This window comes from Garra rufa, chromosome 11 (assembly GCF_049309525.1).
Source record: "Garra rufa chromosome 11, GarRuf1.0, whole genome shotgun sequence".
NCBI classification, from domain to species: Eukaryota; Metazoa; Chordata; class Actinopteri; order Cypriniformes; family Cyprinidae; genus Garra; species Garra rufa.
Genome location: NC_133371.1, coordinates 20,923,368 through 20,944,541, shown reverse-complemented (window position 1 = coordinate 20,944,541; position 21,174 = coordinate 20,923,368). Strand labels below are relative to the sequence as shown.

The window sequence follows — 21,174 nt, the reverse complement described above, 5'->3', positions numbered from 1 at the left end:
ATGGTCCGTTTCCAGGTATACAGTGAATGAGATTATGTAGAGAATGAGCAAAGGCATACACTGCTTTATATACATTGTAGGCGATACGAAGGCTGGATGTGTCCATGTAGGCAGAGTGTTCTTGTCTGAGAGTTTCTTTGCCTGTGCAGGAGGGCAGATGACTGTTCAAGTTGGATGTGGAGGGAGAGCAACCATAAAGAGCTTCCCACAACTCCTGAACTTGAGGGTTAGACGGGTACCTTTCTGGGGTCACTGTTTTGAGGTAATCCTGAAGACCTGGGATGTGTCCCTGACGTACTGCAAACCCAATTGTGCCATCTAAGAATGGAAATGTTTCTGCTAACATTGAAGCTGTAACCCAAGCCTCACTTGCAATCCATTGAATTCCTGTGATATTTTGAGTCACAAACTCTCTTAAGAATGGGTAAAATTCCCCCTCCCCTGAAAAAACAACCACCACCTTAGCTGTTGATTCCTTCATTACTTTAAGAATCTTCAAGACCTGTTCCTGGGTATAGTCTTTAGGGATCATTTCATGATAGGCCAAACAAATGTTACTATTATCAATTTCTCGCTTTAAGCCTTGTAAAGCAAACCTGCCATAGTCATCTTCTTCAGTCACCATACCAATCCATGTCCATCCAAACCTCTTTAAGAGTTCTGCAATAGCTTTGACCTGATAATCATCACTGGGAATCACTCTGAAAAATGTCGGGAACTGCTTTCGATCACTTAAACAGGCGCAGGTTGAGAAATAACTTATCTATAAATGAAATAATAATAATATAATAAATTAAAAAAAAAAGAAAGAAAGAAAGAAGAGGACAGCAAAAAATGTTAGCCAACTTTTTACACATATATATAACATAAATTTGTATAGACATCAGTAAAAAATTGCCTCAAGAGTAGTTAACATTTTTTCATAATAAGACCTCACACACTAAGTAAATTCCTGGAAATCCCAATGTCACCCGATAAAGTTAGGAATGAATAATGTATAAGAATATGTACAACAATATAATACATTAATATTTTACCATGGGTATTCTGAAAGGCTCCAGAGTTCTAGAGACAACGATGGATTGTGAAGATCCAGATTCCCCTATTAATCCTAATAAAGGGTTAGCTCCAGGACATATAAAACTCTGAACAACATCCTGCCCATTTAACACTGCCAGGACTGCTTTCTGAGCTGTTACAGGAGTACCACAAGAGTCAAAGATACTGTAAGCCAGAGTATAGTTTGGTAATATATCTTTTCTGTTGTTTATTTCCTCCACAGCAAGTGTCATGGTGAGAGCCCAGCGGAATGCCCTTGGATCAAACCTGCAAAAAAAAAAAAAAAAAAGATAAAAAACTTTTATAAAATTACTTTCTTGTAAAACAGTGTGTGGTTTAGGAAAGACGTTATAAAAAAACAAAAAACAAAAAAAACATATAAGACATGTCCTTACCCTTGACACTGTGCTGCTAAAGGTCTCTTTATGTAGTCTGTCAGTGGAAGCTCTACTCTATAATGCACAGGAAAAATTCCTCCTATTGTAAAGTCGCCACCGGTCATGAACACTGGCAAATTAAAGTCACCCTGTGGGTTGCAGCTTGGAGTTACAGCTGCACTGGAAAGATGAAATACAGAGACAAAAATATAAATCATTATCCTTTTAACCTCAACAAGAACAAAAGGCAAAGATATGCTTCTCTTACCTTAGGTTTTATATGTTAGTCATGCATATCATGTTAGTCGTGCATTTCATTATGCATGACGTCATTCCTGAGTTATATATCAAATCAGGTGCGCTATAATGTTTCCCATGATGCAACATTACAGTATCAACAATTACAATATCATTAATGCTTTACATAGTAGATTGTGCTTATTAATATGGTTATTAATTAAATGAATATGGTGATTAACAAATGGTGATTAATTAAGCAAATTAACCATAATCAGTTGCACTGAAAGAAAGTAAAAGAAATTAATTTCCAAGCTATGTACAAACTGAACGTATTATTATTATTTCTTATTTATTTATTTATTGTTTGTTCATCCATGTGAAGCTTAGAGAAATGTTCATTTTTATAACTGATGGTTTATAATTAATGTGTGTAAATGTACAATTTAAAATGAGTACACAACACTTCCAGTGCAACAGATTTAAGCCCCACAAAACATTTTACATAAAGTTTTTACAGTCCACAGTGAAATCTGGACTGGAAAAGATATGGTGATATTAACTAACAGAGTTCTAATATAACCATGTTTGTATGCATTGTTTGTTTCAGCCAGAACTGTATTAAAGATTACAATCATTGTAGTAATTTTAATTAAACAATGAAAGGTTGTCTCATGGCTGAATGTGTATCGGGTGTGCATTATCATTGGCTCAAAGAAATAATTACATTCACAAGGGCTTGGTACATAATAGATTGACAGCAGAAGGGGCATATGCTATTGGTTTGATTGTTTTCAGGTAGAAAATTAAGGCCATCCCTCAGTCACAGATTATCTATATATGCTGTACCCATTAGATTAATTTGATTAGTCTGTGTCAGTTATGGCACAGCTTAATGCAGTTTTGTTTTTGCACTTTACATTTTGGCCACTGCTGTGTATTGGTTTGCAAAATCAGAATAAAAGGAAAATTAATTGTGTCTTTCAGGGAGATGAAGATACTTACAGCTTTTACCAGGGGGGAGATGTGGTTCCAGCCCTTTATCGTCGTTTTATTCTTTCAAGACCAAACCTGAGCCAACCAAGTATAAATTGTGTGTCAAGCTTGCATCATCTCATAAATGTTTTGTAAAACAGTTTTTTATTGTATTGCAATAATGTAACGCATTTTATACAAGTGTGTGTGTGTGTGTGTGTGTGTGTGTGTGTGTGTGTGTGCAGCTTCTCTCCTAGAGCCCTGGGGTGGATGCAGACGATGCTCTTTGCCATGACAGAAATAAACCAGTGGCAAGACCTTTTCCCAAACCTATCACTGGGCTACCACATCAGGGACAGCGGTGATGACATACCTGTATCTGAGAAGAGGTCTCTTCTCCTAGTCAATGGACAGCCAGAGAAAGGCAGTGGACAAAGCTGTGAAGAAAGCAGCCAAGCCCTGTAATCGTAGGAGATGCTGCATCAGGAGTGTCCATGGCTGTTCTGAGAACTCGTTCAAATACCCTGGTAAAACAACATCTAACATTATATCAATTGATTCTCTTGCAATTGCATTTCCTTTGTCTTGATTTTTAAAGCTGTGATTTTGTATTGAGTTGTGCACTTACAGTATTGTGAAATAAGTATTAAACAGTATTAAAACTGTTTTTTTTATATATAATGTATTATATAAAGTAAATATTAATTTGTTCTATTGCCAATGTCATTACAGTGATACCTAGTTGATTGCATTGCTTCTCTTACTAAAATATTGTGTTTTTTATATTTTAGGTGAGCTACTTTGCATCCTGTTCATGTCTCAGTAACAAGAGATAGTTTCACGCATTCATGCGGACAATGCCAACTGATCTATTTCAGATTAAAGCCTTGGTAAAACTTGTTCATTACTTTCAATGGACATGGGTCGGGGTGATCGGAGTGGAATCAGATTATGCTCGGTTTGCTATACAGCTTTTCTTGATAGAGTCAGAAAGATTTAATATTTGTCCTGCTTATGTTCATGTTACACCAGGCCAGCAGAGGGAGCCCTTACCCCCACTGACTGTTGCTGCTCCCTCTGCTGCCTCTATGGTAGCTTCCTGTCTGTCCTCCATAAAAGCTAGCTTCACACACACTCACACCGCGAAGTATTGTTTTGCATCTGTGGACTTTACTGAGCGTTTTCCCTGTTTGATTTTCCTGTTTTCATAGTCATAGTCTTAGTCAGTCGATTCCTAGTCTTAGTCTTAGTTTTCCTGGTTTCATCATTTGTTTCATTTCTCATTTGGACTGCTCGTTGGATTTTGACCCTCTGCCTGTCTCCTATTGGATTACTCTCTGGATTATCTCTGCTGTCGTTGTTCGCTGGTGATTGACCCTGTCTGTTTTGACCTCGTCTAATAAAGCCTTGCATTTGGATCCACCTCTCACCGACTCCTCTGTAACAGAATACTTCGCCACACCCGGATCCAGCGGCTTTGTTCTACCACCAGCACCAACATGGACCCAGTTATCAGCTTCGCCCTCAAGTCACAAGGTAATCGATCCCTCGAGGACCACATCCAAGATTTCCTGAACATTATTCCATATTCTGATTTCCCGGACTATGCACTGATAGATTTATTTTCCCATGGACTAAATGAACCACTACGCACCATGCTAATAGTTAGTGGTCCTCGGGGGTCGCTTATGGAGTTTTTGGACTTTGCCTTGTTGGTCTCCGGCTCCTCACTTACTGTGGGAACTGTTGAGGAGTCGGAGGACAAAACTCATGTCACAGCTCACGATCATAAGCCACATACCATGTCTGCTAGCCCTGAGCCACAGCACAAGATGTCTGCTAGCCCTGAGCCACAGCACAAGATCTCTGCTAGCCCTGAGCCACAGCACAAGATGTCTGCTAGCCCTGAGCTACAGCACAAGATGTCTGCTAACCCTGAGCCACAGCACAAGATGTCTGCTAACCCAGAGCCACAGCATAAGATGTCTGCTAGCCCAGAGCCACAGCACAAGATGTCTGCTAGCCCTGAGCTACAGCACAAGATGTCTGCTAACCCTGAGCCACAGCACAAGATGTCTGCTAACCCAGAGCCACAGCATAAGATGTCTGCTAGCCCAGAGCCGCAATACAAGAGGTCTGCTAGCCCAGAGTCACAGCACAAGATGTCTGCCAGCCCAGAGCCCCTTCACAAGATGGCCGCCTTTCCTGATCCTGTTCCCAAGATGGCCGCCTTTCCAGACCCTGCTCACAAGATGGCCGTCTTTCCAGACCCTGCTCACAAGATGGCCGCTCTTCCAGACCCTGCTCACAAGATGGCCGCCTTTCCTGATCCTACTCACAAGATGGCCGCCTTTCCAGACCCTGCTCACAAGATGGCCGCCTTTCCAGACCCTGCTCACAAGATGGCCACCTTTCCTGAGCCTGTTCACAAGATGGCTGCCGCCACTCCAGGGTCTGCATTCAAGATGGCTACCGCCACGCCCAAGTCTTCTCACAAGATGGCTGTATCTCCAGAACCACTGCCCAAGATGGCTACTGCCTTGCCCAAGTCCTCTCGCAAGATGGCCACCATGCCAGAGCCTGCTAAAAAGATGGCTGCCGCCACTCCAGGGTCTGCACTCAAGATAGCTACCGCCACGCTCAAGTCTTCTCACAAGATGGCTGTATCTCCAGAACCACTGCCCAAGATGGCTGCCACGCCCAAGTCCTCTCGCAAGATGGCCGCCATGCCAGAGCCTGCTGCAAAGATGGCCGCCACGCCAGAGCCTGCTGCAAAGATGGCCAATCAGAGACTAATATCCAGCTTGGAGGACCCACCACTGCTATCAGCAAGAACAGTCAGTCTCTTACGGTCATTGCCTGTCAAGCCAGCGACTACTGACGTCACGTCTGCCAAACCAGCGCTCGCTAGCATCACATCAGCCAAGCCACAGCTTGTTCATGTCATGTCTGCTGTTCCTGCCAAGTCAAGTCACGTCACGGTCGCTGCTCCTGTCCAGTTAAGTCACGTCACAGCTGTTGTTCCTGTCAAGTCAAGTCACATCACAGCTACTGTTCCTCCTAAGTCAAGTCACGTTTCAGCTGAGGTTCCTGAGTCAAGTCAAGCAGCACTCCCTGATTCAAGTCAAACAGCTCTTCCTGAGTCAAGTCAAATTACAACCGTTCCCCCAGAGCCAAGTCAAGTCACAGCTGATCCTCCAAGACCAAGTCACGTCTCCCCCGAGAGTTCAGAGCCAACGCTCCCAAGCCATGCAGAGCAAACGCTCCCTAGCCATGCAGAGCCAACGCCCCCAAGTCACGCAAAGTCAACGCTCCCGAGCCTCACGCCCACTGACCTGGAGGGCATTCCTCCACCAATTGCATTACCTGTTATGGCAATCACCATTTTGAGTGTGTGGGCTGTACACTGCGCCCAAGTGTCCTCCTCTGCCCATGAGTCTGTCCACAAGTTTGCTCTGGAGGCTTCACCTGCATGCATGTCCGCTGCGCCTATACCTCTTTCGGAGGTGGCGTGCATAGCGGAACTTCACGCTCTGCCAGCTCCGCCAAGGCTTCACGCTTTACTCGCTCCGCCAAGGCTTCACGCTCTGCCCGCTCCGCCAAGGCTTCACACTCTGCCCGCTCCGCCAAGGCTTCACGCTCTGCCCGCTCCGCCAAGGCCTCACGCTCTGCCCGCACCGCCAAGGCCTCACGCTCTGCCTGCTCCGCCAAGGCTTCACGCTCTGCCCGCTCCGCCAAGGCTTCACGCTCCGCCCGCTCCGCCAAGGCTTCACGCTCCGCCCGCTCCGCCAAGGCTTCACGCTCCGCCCGCTCTGCCAAGGCCTCACGCTCCGCCCGCACCGCCAAGGCCTCACGCTCCGCCCGCACCGCCAAGGCCTCACGCTCTGCCTGCACCGCCAAGGCCTCACGCTCTGCCTGCACCGCCAAGGCTTCACCCTCTGCCTGCACCGCCAAGGCCTCACGCTCTGCCTGAACCGCCAAGGCTTCACGCTCTGCCTGCACCGCCAAAATTCCCTGCTCTGCCTGCTCCGCCAGGACTCCCTGCTCGGCCTGTACCGCCTAGGCTCCCTGTCATCTCTGTCTCGGCTTATGGGGCCGTTCCAGAAGTCTTTGTCTGCCCAATAACAACCATGACAGCCGTTCCTGAAGTTCCTGTCTGCCCAGTCACTGCCACGGAGGCAGCGTACTCCTACGATCTCTTATCTCTCTCCCTGCTCTGTCTGCCTCTATCTCTGCTCTCCCCAGGTCCCTGTCCATGATGCGGCCTCCTGATCCGCCCTGGAGGGCTCCTGCGCCTCCTGTTCCGCCCTGGAGGGCTCCTGCGCCTCCTGCTCTGCCCTGGAGGGTTGCTAAGCCTCCTGATCTGCCCTGGAGGGCTCCTGCGCCTCCTGTTCCACCCTGGAGGGCTCCTGCGCCTCCTGTTCCGCCCTGGAGGGCTCCTGCGCCTCCTGTTCCGCCCGGAGGGCCGCTCCGCCTCCTGCTCTACCCTGGAGGGTCGCTCCGCCTCCTGCTCCGCCCTGGAGGGCCGCTCCGCCTCCTGCTTCGCTCCGGAGGGCCGCTCCGCCCCCTGCTCCGCCCTGGAGGACTCCTGGGCTTCCTGCTCCACCATGGGGGGTTCCTAAGCCTCTTGCTCCTCTCTGGAGGATTTCGGTCGGGCTCTGGTGGTCGTCTGCTCCGCCGTGGATACCCTCGCTCCCACATGTCCTGCTGCGGGGGGCCTCAACTCCCCCAGATCTGCCGGTCCTGCCTCAAGGTCCTCCTCTGCCACATGGACCTGGTCCTCCTTCGTTTGTCTGCTCCACCTCTGCTCCCCCACCGCCCCCCAGGTCTGTTATTTCTAGGACTGTTGGGAGCGTCTGGAAGCCGCTCTTTGGGGGGGGGGGCTATGTTACACCAGGCCAGCAGAGGGAGCCCTTACCCCCACTGACTGTTGCTGCTCCCTCTGCTGCCTCTATGGTAGCTTCCTGTCTGTCCTCCATAAAAGCTAGCTTCACACACACTCACACCGCGAAGTATTGTTTTGCATCTGCGGACTTTACTGAGCGTTTTCCCTGTTTGATTTTCCTGTTTTCATAGTCATAGTCTTAGTCAGTCGATTCCTAGTCTTAGTCTTAGTTTTCCTGGTTTCATCGTTTGTTTCATTTCTCATTTGGACTGCTCTTTGGATTTTGACCCTCTGCCTGTCTCCTATTGGATTACTCTCTGGATTATCTCTGCTGTCGTTGTTCGCTGGTGATTGACCCTGTCTGTTTTGACCTCGTCTAATAAAGCCTTGCATTTGGATCCACCTCTCACCGACTCCTCTGTAACAGTTCATTTCTATCATGTTGTACTAATGCAAGATACAGTACATGAGCTTGTAAACATTTTAAAAGCTTCCTTTGTCACAGTCATAGTAAACTTCTCTGGGGAATCAGAAATGCATAGTATACTAAAAGAGTGCAGACAGCAAAATGTTACTCACCTTCAGTGGATTGCCAGCGAGGCCTTGGCCACATCAAGAGCTCTCTGGGATTATTTTGGTGATTTGTTAAAGGGAACATTAGGGTTTGCCATACAAAGAGCTGATATCCCACATCTTGGCAATTAGAAGTGTTTCTGTTGCTCAGTCCCATTTTCTTTCTGAGTTTTGGGAAGAGACTTTCCGCTGCCGACTAAATGGGTCCTTAAATAATCATGTGCATGGGGAAGAGGCACAGAACTGGCCACCTTGCAATGGCAGTGAGAGTTTGGACGATGTATACACTCCTTATTCAGATGTGTCACAACTCAGAGTCTCCTACAATGTTTATAAGGCTGTGTATCTCATAGCACATGCACTACATGACATGAGCACATGTGAACCAGGAAAGGGTCCCTTTCAGAATGGGACATGTGGGAGTCTATCTCAAATTCTGCCATGGCAGGTGTGTGTTACTCACCATTTTACATTATCTGCCTATATTGTGCTAATAAGAAATTATCAAACACTGTACAAGTTCTAAAACAATGTGTGTATTGCAATTAATGCACTTTAATGTTTTCTTGCTTTGCATCGTTCTATCTCCCAACCTTCACCTAAGCTCCTGTTTAATACTGTTATGGATGCCTAGCAACATATTAAAAAGTGTAAACAAGTGTTAAATAGGGTAGCATCAATCTAGAAATATGCTAAAACATATTAGCAACACTTAGCTAAGTTCTAAAGTATGCTATTAATGCAATGAAACAGGAAGTTACTGTAACTCAGGCATGCAATGTCCAATCTGCCTCAAACTTAACATGTTTGATAAGAGTCCTGGCCTGAACACATCTGAATGCCAATATTCTCTCATAATCATAGCACCACCTGTTGGCAAAAGGAAATGACTTGTAATAAACTCCTCCTAGAGATTTAATGATATAAACATTATATTTGGTCAGTCTAATCTAAAGGCCTTTGCGATGTTAAATTGCGAAGATCTTGAGTTTTCGTAATAGCGCGTTGTGGTAAGGTACAGATGAATGAAGGAAGAGGGCAGGTCGGTGGTAGAGAGAACCAGGCTTTATTCACTCTTTTAAACCAAAAGAAACAATAATTGCGCCCACGGCGACTTTCAAAAAGTAAATTTCTCTCAAACACAAAGTTCTGGACGTGGCTCTTTTCCTCAGCCTGACGAGGCGCCTCCAGTCTCTCTCTTGCTGGTCTCTTTCTATTTGGTCTCTCTCTTTGTTCTCCTTATAAGCAGTCTCTCCAAGCCAATTACTGCAATCAGACACAGGTGTTAATAATTTGCACTTGACCTACTTACTCACCGCTTGTCTCCCAACCTTCTCTCCCGCTGCCAGCTCTGCCGAACCACGCCCCCCTTGCCCCATACCCCCCCCCCATTTCTGGAGAGAAAGTCGGCCACAGCCATCTGAGCCCCCGGCCTGTGGACCACCTTAAATTTAAAGGGTTGTAACGCCAAATACCAACGGGTGATTCGCGCATTGGTGTCTTTCATGCGGTGGAGCCACTGCAGGGGAGCGTGGTCTGAGCAGAGAGTGAACTCCCGTCCAAGGAGATAATAGCGAAGGGTTAGAACTGCCCATCGGATCGCTAAGCACTCCTTCTCAATAGTGCTGTACATCGTCTCTCTCTTAGAGAGCTTACGACTGATGTACAGCACCGGCCGTTCCTCACCCTCCATCTCCTGGGACAGGACCGCTCCAAGCCCCCTGTCCGATGCATCGGTCTGCAGCAAAAAAGGGAGAGAAAAGTCAGGAGAATGTAACAGCGGTCCACCACACAGAGCAGCTTTTACCTGGGTAAAAGCCTGCTGGCACAGCTCCGTCCACTGGACCAGATCTGGAGCTTCCTTTTTAGTGAGGTCATTCAGCGGGCTGGTGAGGTCCGAATAATTAGGTACAAACCTTCTATAATATCCTGCCAGCCCCAGGAACTGCCTCACCTCCTTTTTGGTCTTGGGTCTTGGACAGGTTGCAACTGCTGCCGTCTTATTAATTTGGGGACACACCTGTCCATGACCTAAGTGGAAGCCCAGATACTTGACCTCCACCCGCCCAATCGCACACTTCTTTGGGTTGGCCGTCAGCCCGGCCCTTCGCAGCGCTCGCAGGACCGCCCGCAAATGCACCATATGACGCTGCCAATCCGGACTGTAGATAATGATGTCATCCAGATAGGCAGCGGCATAGGCGGCATGCGGCCGGAGGACCCGGTCCATCAGATGCTGAAAAGTGGCCGGAGCCCCGAACAAGCCGAAGGGAAGGGTAACAAATTGGTGTAACCCAAACGGCGTGGTGAAGGCTGTCTTTTCTTTGGACAAGGGCGATAAGGGGATCTGCCAATATCCTTTAATTAAGTCCAGTGTCGAATAAAACGAGCTGTACCTAGCCGATCAAGCAATTCGTCAACTCGCGGCATTGGATAGGCGTCGAATTTCGACACCGCATTCACCTTGCGGTAATCCACACAGAACCGAACTGAGCCGTCTGTTTTAGGCACTAAAACTATCGGGCTTGCCCAATCACTGTGGGATTCTTCTACTACTCCCATCTCTAGCATCGCTTCTAATTCATCCTGAACCACCTTTTTTTTGTGTTCTGGTAAACGATATGGCCGACTGCGCACTACAACCCCCGGCTCAGTCTCAATATGGTGCTGGATGAGATTAGTTCGACCGGGCAGGGGGGAGAACACGTCCCCAAACTGGGCTTGCAATCTGGCGACGTCGGTGAGTTGGAAGGGTGAGAGGTGATCTCCCCCTAGGCTTAGAGTGAGAGAGTGGTTTTTAGCGCATACTTCTGCCCCGAGATCCTCCTCTCCACTCACCACCGTCGCCAGCATCACCGGTTCCACCTCATTCCATTTTTTAGGAGGTTCAGATGGCAGATCTGACGTGCCCCACCTCTGTCCGTTCGAACCACCTCATAATTGAGATCTCCCACTCGTCGTGTGACCTCAAAGGGTCCTTGCCACTTGGCGAGTAATTTGGAGCTAGACGTTGGGAGCAATACAAGTACTTTATCTCCCGGTGCAAAATTACGTAGTCTGGTTCCCCGATTGTACAGTCGGCTCTGTCTGTCCTGGGCCTGTAACAAATTCTCCATAGAGAGCCGCCCCAAGGTGTGGAGTTTTGTTCTCAGGTCCAGTACATACTGAATTTTGTTTTTGCTATTCGAAGGTCCATCCTCCCAAGCTTCCCTCAGGACATCCAAAACCCCACGCGGCTGGCGTCCATAGAGAAGCTCGAAGGGGGAAAACCCCGTGGAGGCTTGCGGGACCTCGCGTACTGCAAATAGAAGGGGTTCCAGCCATTTGTCCCAATTTTTGGCGTCCTCGTGAACAAACTTTCGAATCATGGTTTTCAAAGTGCGATTAAATCGTTCCACCAGTCCGTCGGTTTGTGGGTGAAAGACACTGGTGCGAATCGATTTAATGCCCAATAATTCGTAAAGCTCGCGTATTGTGTGTGACATAAACGACGTGCCTTGATCGGTGAGAATCTCTTTCGGGATTCCCACCCGGGAGATTATACGGAAGAGGGCCTCCGCCACACTTTTTGACGAAATGTTGCGGAGGGCCACTGCCTCTGGGTATCGTGTTGCATAGTCCACTAGGACTAATGCAAAGCGATGCCCTCGTGCTGACCGTGCTGGTTTTCCGTTTCCGGTTGAGTGAACGCTGGCGCGTCTTTGCTGCCGCTGCTCTCCAGTTTTCCTGTAACTATGTGGATTAACTATGTGTGGCTTGTGCTCACCTGGACTGTCCTGTCCTTGGTTTTTCATTCATCGACTGCACTGTTCCAGTATCCTACAGCTGAGCTTCTGAGGTTCCGTTTATATCAACATGATGATCCACCACCACCAGCTCTGCTTTCACACCCGGATATTTTATACCTGCCTCGTCGGAAATACATTCACCGTGGCTCTCGTCGGAACTTTCAGTATGATAAATCCAACTCCATAAAGTCCTTTTGGTCCACTACTTGGCGTCCATTGAGGAATACCGGTCGCTGCGCTGATCATAGTGTGCTGGCCCGCCTAGCTAGGTCGGCTAACACGGCTGTCAAAACCAGTAACACTACTGTCAACTTTGGTCTTTTTAATATCCGCTCACTTACGGGTAAGGATCATCTTGTGAAGGATCTCCTCGTTGACCGTAAGTTTGACTTTTTGTGTTTAACAGAAACGTGGCAGCAGCCAAATGACTTTATTTCACTCAATGATGCTTCTCCTCCGGGATTTGTTTACATCTCTCAATCACGTGACTCTGGCCGTGGGGGAGGTCTCGCGATAATTCATCGTGAGAAATGGAGGACAGCGCCTGTCAATGCTCCTGTTTGTCACTCATTTGAGGCTATTGTTTGTCAGCTTTCTGGACCTATTCCCACCATTGTTGCTACTTTGTACCGCCCTCCAAAGCCTAACAAGGATTTTGTTGATGACTTTGCTGCCTTTCTGACTCACCTATCCACACTTTCATCAAATATATTACTCCTGGGGGATTTTAATATACATATGGATAATGTTGACAACACTCTCACCAAAGACTTTACATCCTGTCTGGATAGTTTTGGACTTCAGCAATGCATAAACTTTCCCACACATAATAAAGGACATATTTTAGATTTAATCTGCTGTTCAGGTGTTACACCTGTTAACTGTAAAGCAGATTCTTTTCCTTTTTCCGATCACATGTTGCTTTCGTTCACTGTTAATCTCTCACTCTCCAAATCTAATCTCCCACGTACTATAACATTCCGAAATATTAAGAATATTAACTTGGACATTTTATCTTCTAGCATCACTAGTTTTCCCAGTATTGACAGTTTCTCTACCCCGGATGAACTCCTCTCTCACTACAACTACAACCTTCATAACCTCTTTAATGAACTTGCTCCACTCAAAACCAGGACTGTTTCATTTACTCTTTCTGCACCTTGGTTTACTCCCATTCTTAGAAAATTAAAAACAAAAGGAAGACAACTTGAAAGACTTTACAGGAAAACGAATCTCACTGTGCATAAGGATATATATTTAAATCACATTCTTTTTTACAAAGATTCGATTTCTAAAGCTAAAACCACCTATTATTCTGGTTTAATTAGTTCAAGTGAAGGAAATTCAAAAGCCCTTTTTTCTCTCATTACAAACTTCATAAAACCTCGGGATCCACTTCCTCCTCACTTGTATTCTTCTGATTTTTGTAACTCTATATTATCATTTTTTTCTTTAAAAATTGAACATATCCACAAGCACCTTATGTCTACTTCTGGTCCGAACCCACCTGTCCCAGTTTCATTTGCTCCCACCTGTCTACTCTCAGCATTTACCTTACCCTCAGTAAATGAAATTAATGAACTCATTTAAAAATCCAAATCTTCAACCTGCAGATTAGACCCCCTTCCAACTGTGCTTTATTCACTCTTCACTTACCACTGGAATTGTTCCTTCTTCTCTTAAAACAGCTTCGGTAACTCCCATTCTTAAGAAACCTGGTTCAGATCCCAACGATTACAATAACTTCCGTCCTATTTCAAATATTCCGTTCATCTCCAAAATTCTGGAAAAAATAGTTGCTGCTCAACTTCATACTCATCTTTCTTCCAATAACTTATATGAACAATTCCAGTCTGGTTTCCGTCCTTTTCATAGCACAGAAACAGCACTACTTGAAATTACTAATAACCTTCTCCTAGCGGCTGACTCTGGTTTATTATCAATTTTTCTTCAGCTTGATTTGAGTGCGGCATTCGATACTATTTCACACACCATCCTTTTTAATAGACTTTCTTCTATTGGAATTACTAACACACCTCTTAATTGGTTTCATTCATATCTTTCAGGCCGCACTCAGTTTATTCAGTTAAAATCATTCACTTCTCATTCTGTCCCTGTTATTAGTAGGGGCTCCGTTCTGGGGCCCCTACTGTTTATTATTTATCTTCTTCCCCTTGGTCACATCTTTCGTAAACATCAGATCAATTTCCATTGCTATGCAGATGAAACCCAGCTCTATTTTTCAACCAAACCTAATTCCACACTTCCACCATCTTCCCTTACTAACTGCCTTCTTGACATAAAATCCTGGTTCACTTCAAACTTCCTTAAGTTAAATGCCAATAAAACAGAATTGCTTCTTATAGGTACAAAATCAACATTAAACAAACTTCAAAATTTTTCGATTCCCATTGATAGCTCCTTTATCTCTCCCTCCCCTCAGGTTAAGAGTCTGGGTGTCATCTTCGATAACACCCTCTCTTTTACATCTCATGTTAATAATGTTACCCGGTCTGCTTATTATCATCTTCGTAATATCAACCGTCTGCGTCCTTTTCTCACGCCTCACTCTACTGCCATTCTTGTTCACAGCTTAGTCACCTCCCGTTTAGATTATTGTAATTCTCTTTTGTTTGGCCTTCCACATAAAACTCTTCATAAACTTCAACTGGTCCAAAACTCAGCTGCTCGTATTATTACTCGTATCCCTTCTATTCATCACATCACTCCTATTTTACAACAGCTCCATTGGCTCCCTATCATTTATTGTATCAACTATAAAATACTTCTCCTTACTTTTAAAGTCATTCATAATTTAGCCCCTTCGTATCTTTTTGATCTCATTTAGCCCCTTCGTATCTTTTTGATCTCCTCCATATACCTACACATGCTCGCACTCTTAGATCTTCTTCTTCTATCCATTTCACCATTCCCCGTGTCCGCCTTGTTACTATGGGGAGTAGAGCTTTCAGTTTCTCTGCTTCTCAGCTCTGGAATTCGCTTCCACCGGACCTCCGTAATATTGATTCTCTCACATCGTTTAAATCCAAACTCAAAACTCATTTGTTTAGAATAGCTTACTCCCTTTGACCACAACTGCATTTTCTTTAATTGCATTGTATTTCATTGTTTTTAAATATTGTTATTGTTGTTGATGTTGATGTAAGGTGACCTTGAGTGTCAAGAAAGGCGCCAATAAATAAAATGTAAAATAATAATAATAATAAAAAATGTCCTGCCATAGGATTACAATGAGCCGCCTGGAAAAGCATTTCCCGACGGCTTTTGGGTACCAATAATTGAGTTGTATCCTGTTTTGTCTGAGTGTCTTGGGTCACTCGATACAACCTATCTTTTAAAATTGCTAAATATGGGTAAGAAGGAGGTCGTGCGGGTTGGAGAGGCTGTCCGTCGATGGATCTGACCTGTTCAAATGCATTTTTCAGCGTTTCATCCTGAGACTGCTCCAGGGGAAAGTCATCACGCTCTGTGAGGTTTAGCCTCTCAGCAGCATTTGGTTCCCCTGGGTCAGGCTCAGCCGGTCCCGGTTCCACCTCTCCCATCTGGACAATCGCCTCCCTTCCCTGCTTTTCCCAAGAGACATCCGCACATAAATACCCTAATAAGTGACTAAAAGCTGGCCAATTGGTTCCCAAAATCAGCGGATGCCTGAGGTGCGGGTTAACGGCAGCCTCCACATTATGCTTTTGTCCCCGAAATTGGATGGCTAGAAACGTTAAAGGGTACTTCCCCACATCCCCGTGCACACACCTTACCTTAACCATGCGGCTCTTATCCAATGCCTCGGGCTGAATTAGGCTTTGATGGATCGAGGTTTGGTTACATCCTGAATCCACCAGAGCCCAATAAGTACCCCCCTTAATACTCACAGGTATTTGGTACAGGCCAGCATGATCGAGGGCAGCCTGTGGCGCATCCGGAACCCGGACCAGTGTCCCCACCTCCATCACCGGACACCGATCAATAAAGTTTCCTGGGTCCCCGCAACGCCAACAGGCCGGCCCAGACTTCCCCGCCACCCTAGTGGCAGTAAGAGGGTCAAACGATTGACGTGGAGAGAGTGTAGAAAGGGGACCATGTGCGACACTCGGGGTGACCAACCCCGTACCCCTGGGTTGGGGTCTCGGCTCCGCCGATTCCGGTGGCGGACCACCCCTCCATCGGGGCTGCACTCTAGGAGGGAGATTCACCCGGGACCTAGGGAGAGGGATAGGTTTGGAGGTGGGAGAAGGGAGGAGAGAGAGAGAGACAGGGCAGGGTTTCGCCGACCCCATGGCATGCCACCATCTGATCCTCCGCCAGTTGAATGGCCAGGTCCAGCGACGATGGGCGGTGGCACTGGACCCATTGCGCAGTCTTCTTCGGCAGCCGCGCAATGAACTGCTCCAGTACCACCCGATCGATGACCTGGTCGGCGTCGCTTCCCCCGGCCAGCAGCCATTTGCGGCACACGTCCCGTAGCTGTTGAGCCATCACGAAGGGCCGGCTGTTTTCCCCCAGCTCCAGCGAACGGAATCGCTGTCTGTGCTTCTCAGGGTTCAGGCCGACCCGCTGGAGGATGGCCGTTTTAGGTCGTCGTAGACAAGGAGGTTCTGAACTGGCAGTTGCTGTGCAGCCATCTGTGCTTCCCCCGAAAGCAGCGGAATGAGGCGCATGGGCCAGTTCAAGTGCGGCCACTCACATGCCTCAGCAGTCCTCTCGAAGAGGTCGATGAACGCCTCTGGATCATCCTGTGGCCCCATTTTGTTCAAAGGCATGTGAGCTGGTGGGGCCGGGACAGATGTGGATCCCCCAGCCCGAACCTCCCGGTCCATCCAGCTCCGGAACAACTCGCGGTCCTCCTGCTGCGTGCGAACGAGGGCTTGAAACCTACGTTCCTGGTCCTCCCGCATGTCCAACAGCGCCTGATGGTGTTCTTGGTGAAGGCCCGCGAGCGAGTGGATGACCTCCGCAAATGGCGAACCTGACGGAGAAGACATGATGGCGGCGGCGTTCCCACTTCCTCCCGGGTTTCGGCACCAGTGTGGTAAGGTTCAGATGAATGAAGGAAAAGGGCAGGTCGGTGGTAGAGAGAACCAGACTTTATTCACTCTTTTAAACCAAAAGAAACAATAATTGCGCCCACGGCGACTTTCAAAAAGTAAATTTCTCTCAAACACAAAGTTCTGGACGTGACTCTTTTCCTCAGCCTGACGAGGCGCCTCCAGTCTCTCTCTTGCTGGTCTCTTTCTATTTGGTCTCTCTCTCTGTTCTCCTTATAAGCAGTCTCTCCAAGCCAATTACTGCAATCAGACACAGGTGTTAATAATTTGCACTTGACCTACTTACTCACCGCTTGTCTCCCAACCTTCTCTCCCGCTGCCAGCTCTGCCGAACCACGCCCCCTTGCCACACGCGTGTCCGTGGCGGCCTGACAAAGTTTGATGTTTCGCCATGGACATAGAAGTTGTTATAACTCAGCCAAGAAATGTCTGATCTGTCTCAAACTTCACAGGTTTGGTAAGAGTCCTGGCCTGAAGACACCTAAAGGCCAACATTCAGATATTATCATAGCACCACCTGTTGGCAGCAGGATATGTCATATCTTTCACTAACTCAAAGATATCAAGGTCAATCTGCACCAAACTTCATATGTTTGATAAAAGTGCTGGCCTGAACACATCTACATGCAAATAATCAGTTATAGGCATAGCGCCACCAGCTGGCAGCAGGAAGTTTGGCATATATAAATGACTTTGGCATATTTCTTCTATATTTATTATATTAAAAGCATACTGCCCACCGTTTGCTGTTTTTCTAAAGCCACCGGTCGGTGGTAAGCCCGAGTGCGAGGGCCCTTTCATCGCTGCTTGCAGCTTTAATTTTTTTTTTTAAACTTCCGGGCACTTAAGGGGGTCTTAACATACTCAAAAACTCTTGAAAATTCGCACACACGTCGGAATCTGCGGCCATCAGGACGCCACAGAGGCTGGAAACCGGGAGTGGTACAGGGCCTCTACAGCACCCCTTGGAACACAGTCAGAAATCTTGATGTACTGCGCACACATACTTGCATGTATTCATATGAATCTCGGTACACATATAGATCTCATTGAGCCAAACAACTTTTGTACTCTATGTCATGGGCTCCACCCAACAGGAAGTGAGATATTTAGGGCAGTCTTAAAGGTGCATGCTCTGGAATTTGAAATACTCCTCCCAGGATTTCCATGGGATTGTCACCAAACTCAGTCAGCATGATCTCAAGACATTGGGGATGCAAAATTGCGAGCGGATTTTTGATATCTCGAACGGCTTGGCCGTGGCAAGGCGACAAAGTTATGGTGAGAAATGAGAAACAGGAAATGTCTAATAAATGTTGCACACATTGCCTGATTCTGATGAAACTTCACCAGTTTGTTCGACGTCTGATGTGGATCACAGAAATGTGACTATTATGAGTCAAAGTTATAGCTCCACCAACTGGCAGCAGAAAGCGTGACGTTTTTGAAATTCTTTAAACTCAGCCACTTAATTTTACTCAATTTGCTTCAAACTTCATCACAATAATGTCAAAACACGACCAATGAGAATCTGTGAAGGGCGTTATCGATAACTTTTATTATGTTGCCATGGCAACGTGGCAAACTTTAAATTTAGATTTTTTTTGAGCCACTTAAAATACTTAGAATTTCATGAAACTCAACACACACATCTGTATTATTGATATTTAGACACTGATAAAAGCCCATAAATGGGCATTGTGCGGGCGCTCCATAGCGCCACCTTTTGATAAAAGTTGGGGGGTTACTTTCTCCTAGAGTCACCAAACTTGGTACATATATTGGACTCATCAAGCCGGACAACTTTCTAATTTACACTCATTAGCTACGACCAACGGGAAGTCGGCTATTTTATTTAAATGTCGATTTTTGGAAAAATCAGGCTGTGGAATTTGAAATACTCCTCCTAGGCCTTTCCACCGATGGCCACCAAACTCGGTCAGCATGATCTCAAGACATTGGGGACGCAAAATTGCCAGGGGAATTTTGATATCTCGAACGGTTTAGCCGTGGCGGGGCGACAAATTATGGCGAGAAATGAGAAACAAATACTGTTGCCATGGCAAAAAAAATAAAAAATACATTCAAATATTAGTTTCCTGTGTTTTTGAGGCAGATAGCATGCTTAGAATTTAATTTTCCATTTTCAATTTTCAGTGATTTATTATATCTTTAAAGTGCAGCATCCATACTCTTTGAAACTTTTTCATACAAAGAACTATTCATTCTGATCAAACACAGTTCATTTCATAATTATACAAAACTCCACGAATGAAAGAAAATTAAAAAACATCTGATCTCGCTCTGCTCTGCACTCTCTCTGTGTGTGTGTGTGTGGTAAGTGGCTGAGTGTAAGGAGGGGGGATGGGTGGTAAGAGAAAGAGTCAGAGAGGAGGAGAGACAGTTAGGGTTAGTCCAGAGGGTTACTGTGAATGCATGTGCCAACTGGGCACTGTTTTCCTGATGCTATCGGGATGAAGACTGCGCAGGTGGCGAGGACCCGTTCATCGCTGCTTGCAGCTTTAACATTTGTTTTCTACAGATTCAAATGATTGCCTGACATTTTCAAAGGAAACATGGCCAAACCAAGCCCAAGACCAGTGCATTCCCAAAACATTAAAGTTTTTGTCTTTTCAGGAGCCCTTGGGAATAATTCTATCGGCACTTTCAGCATTCGGAGCCTGTGCATTATTAGCAGTGCTTGTTGTATTTACAATATACAGGAAGACACCAGTCATATGAGGAAACAATATGGAGTCAAGTTTCCTTCTCCTCCTGTTCCTCTGTGCATGTTTTCTGATTGGCCTAACATTTATAGGGAAGCCCACTGACTGGTTATGTCGGATTCGGTACTCAGCTTTCGGAATCAGCTTTACTCTCTGTATTTCATGCATCTTGGCAAAAACTGTAGTAGTTTTAATGGCTTTCAGAGCCACCCTCGCTGGCAGAAATGTCATGAAGTGGTTTGGCCCTGCCAAACAAAGACAAGTGTAATCTTGTGCACTTTTGTGCAAGCACTTATTTGCATCATATAGTTAACAACTAAGCCTCCTTTTGCATCATATAACACAAAGTTTATGAGTGCAACTATAATTGTTGAATGTGCTGTAGGATCTGAAGTTGGATTTTGGTGTGTGCTTGGATATATTGGATTCCTAGCTTGCTTGTGTTTCTTAATGTCATTTTTGGCTAGAAAATTACCAGACAACTTTAATGAGGCTAAATTCATCACATTCAGTATGCTTATATTTTTCGCTGTGTGGATAACCTTCATTCCAGATTATGTGAGCTCTCGTGGAAAGTATACAATTGCTGTCCATGTCTTTGCTATTCTAGCTTCTGCATTTGGTCTTTTGCTGTGTATATTTGCTCCTAAATGTTATATTGTACTTTTGAAACCTGAGAAAAATGAGAAAAAGCATATGATGAAAAAACAACAAAAATGATAAAAAAAGTTTTAAACATTTGTAATAATGCACTACAGTAAAATAAAAATAAAAAAATAATTAAAATGAAATAAAATAAATAAATATTAAAGCTGCAAGCAGCGATGAACGGGCCCTCGCCATCTGCGCAGTCGCCATCCCAGCAGCATCAGGAAAACGGTGCCCACTGGGCACATGCATTCACAATAACCCTCTGGCCTAAGCCTAACCTTCTCTCCTCCTCTCTGACTCTCTCTCTTACCACCCATCCCCCCTCCCCACACACACCCAGCCACTTACCACACACACACACACACACACACACACATAGAGTACAGAGCAGAGTGAGATCAGATTTGTTTTTTAATTTTCTTTAATTCATTGAGTTTTGTATAAATCTGAAATTAACTGTGTTTGATCAGAATGACTAGTTCTCTGTATGAAAAAAGTTTCAAAGACTTTGGATGCTGCACGTTAAAGATATAAAATTACTGAAAATTGAAAAAGAAATTCTAAACATGTTACCTCTCTTTAAAAAACACAGGAAACAAATATTTTAATGTACGTTTTTTAAATGTGCCATGGCAATAGTATTTGATGCATCAGGGACACCTTTACAGATTCTCATCGGCCGTGTTTTGACATTATTCTGATGAAGTTTGAAGAAAATCGAGTAAAAATGTATTGTTCATTGTTAGTTCATGTTTGTTAATGCATTAACTAATATTAAAAAATATTTTAAATACTTACCAACATGTTTTATGATCTACAACCATTTTAAAACAATATTTT

At 45.5% G+C, this 21,174-nt stretch overlaps 1 pseudogene; it reads left to right on the top strand.

Annotated features, from left to right (window-relative positions):
* The first annotated feature begins 16,895 nt into the window (after positions 1-16,895).
* Positions 16,896-20,403, top strand: LOC141345275 (extracellular calcium-sensing receptor-like; annotated as a pseudogene).
* Positions 20,404-21,174: the final 771 nt, after the last annotated feature.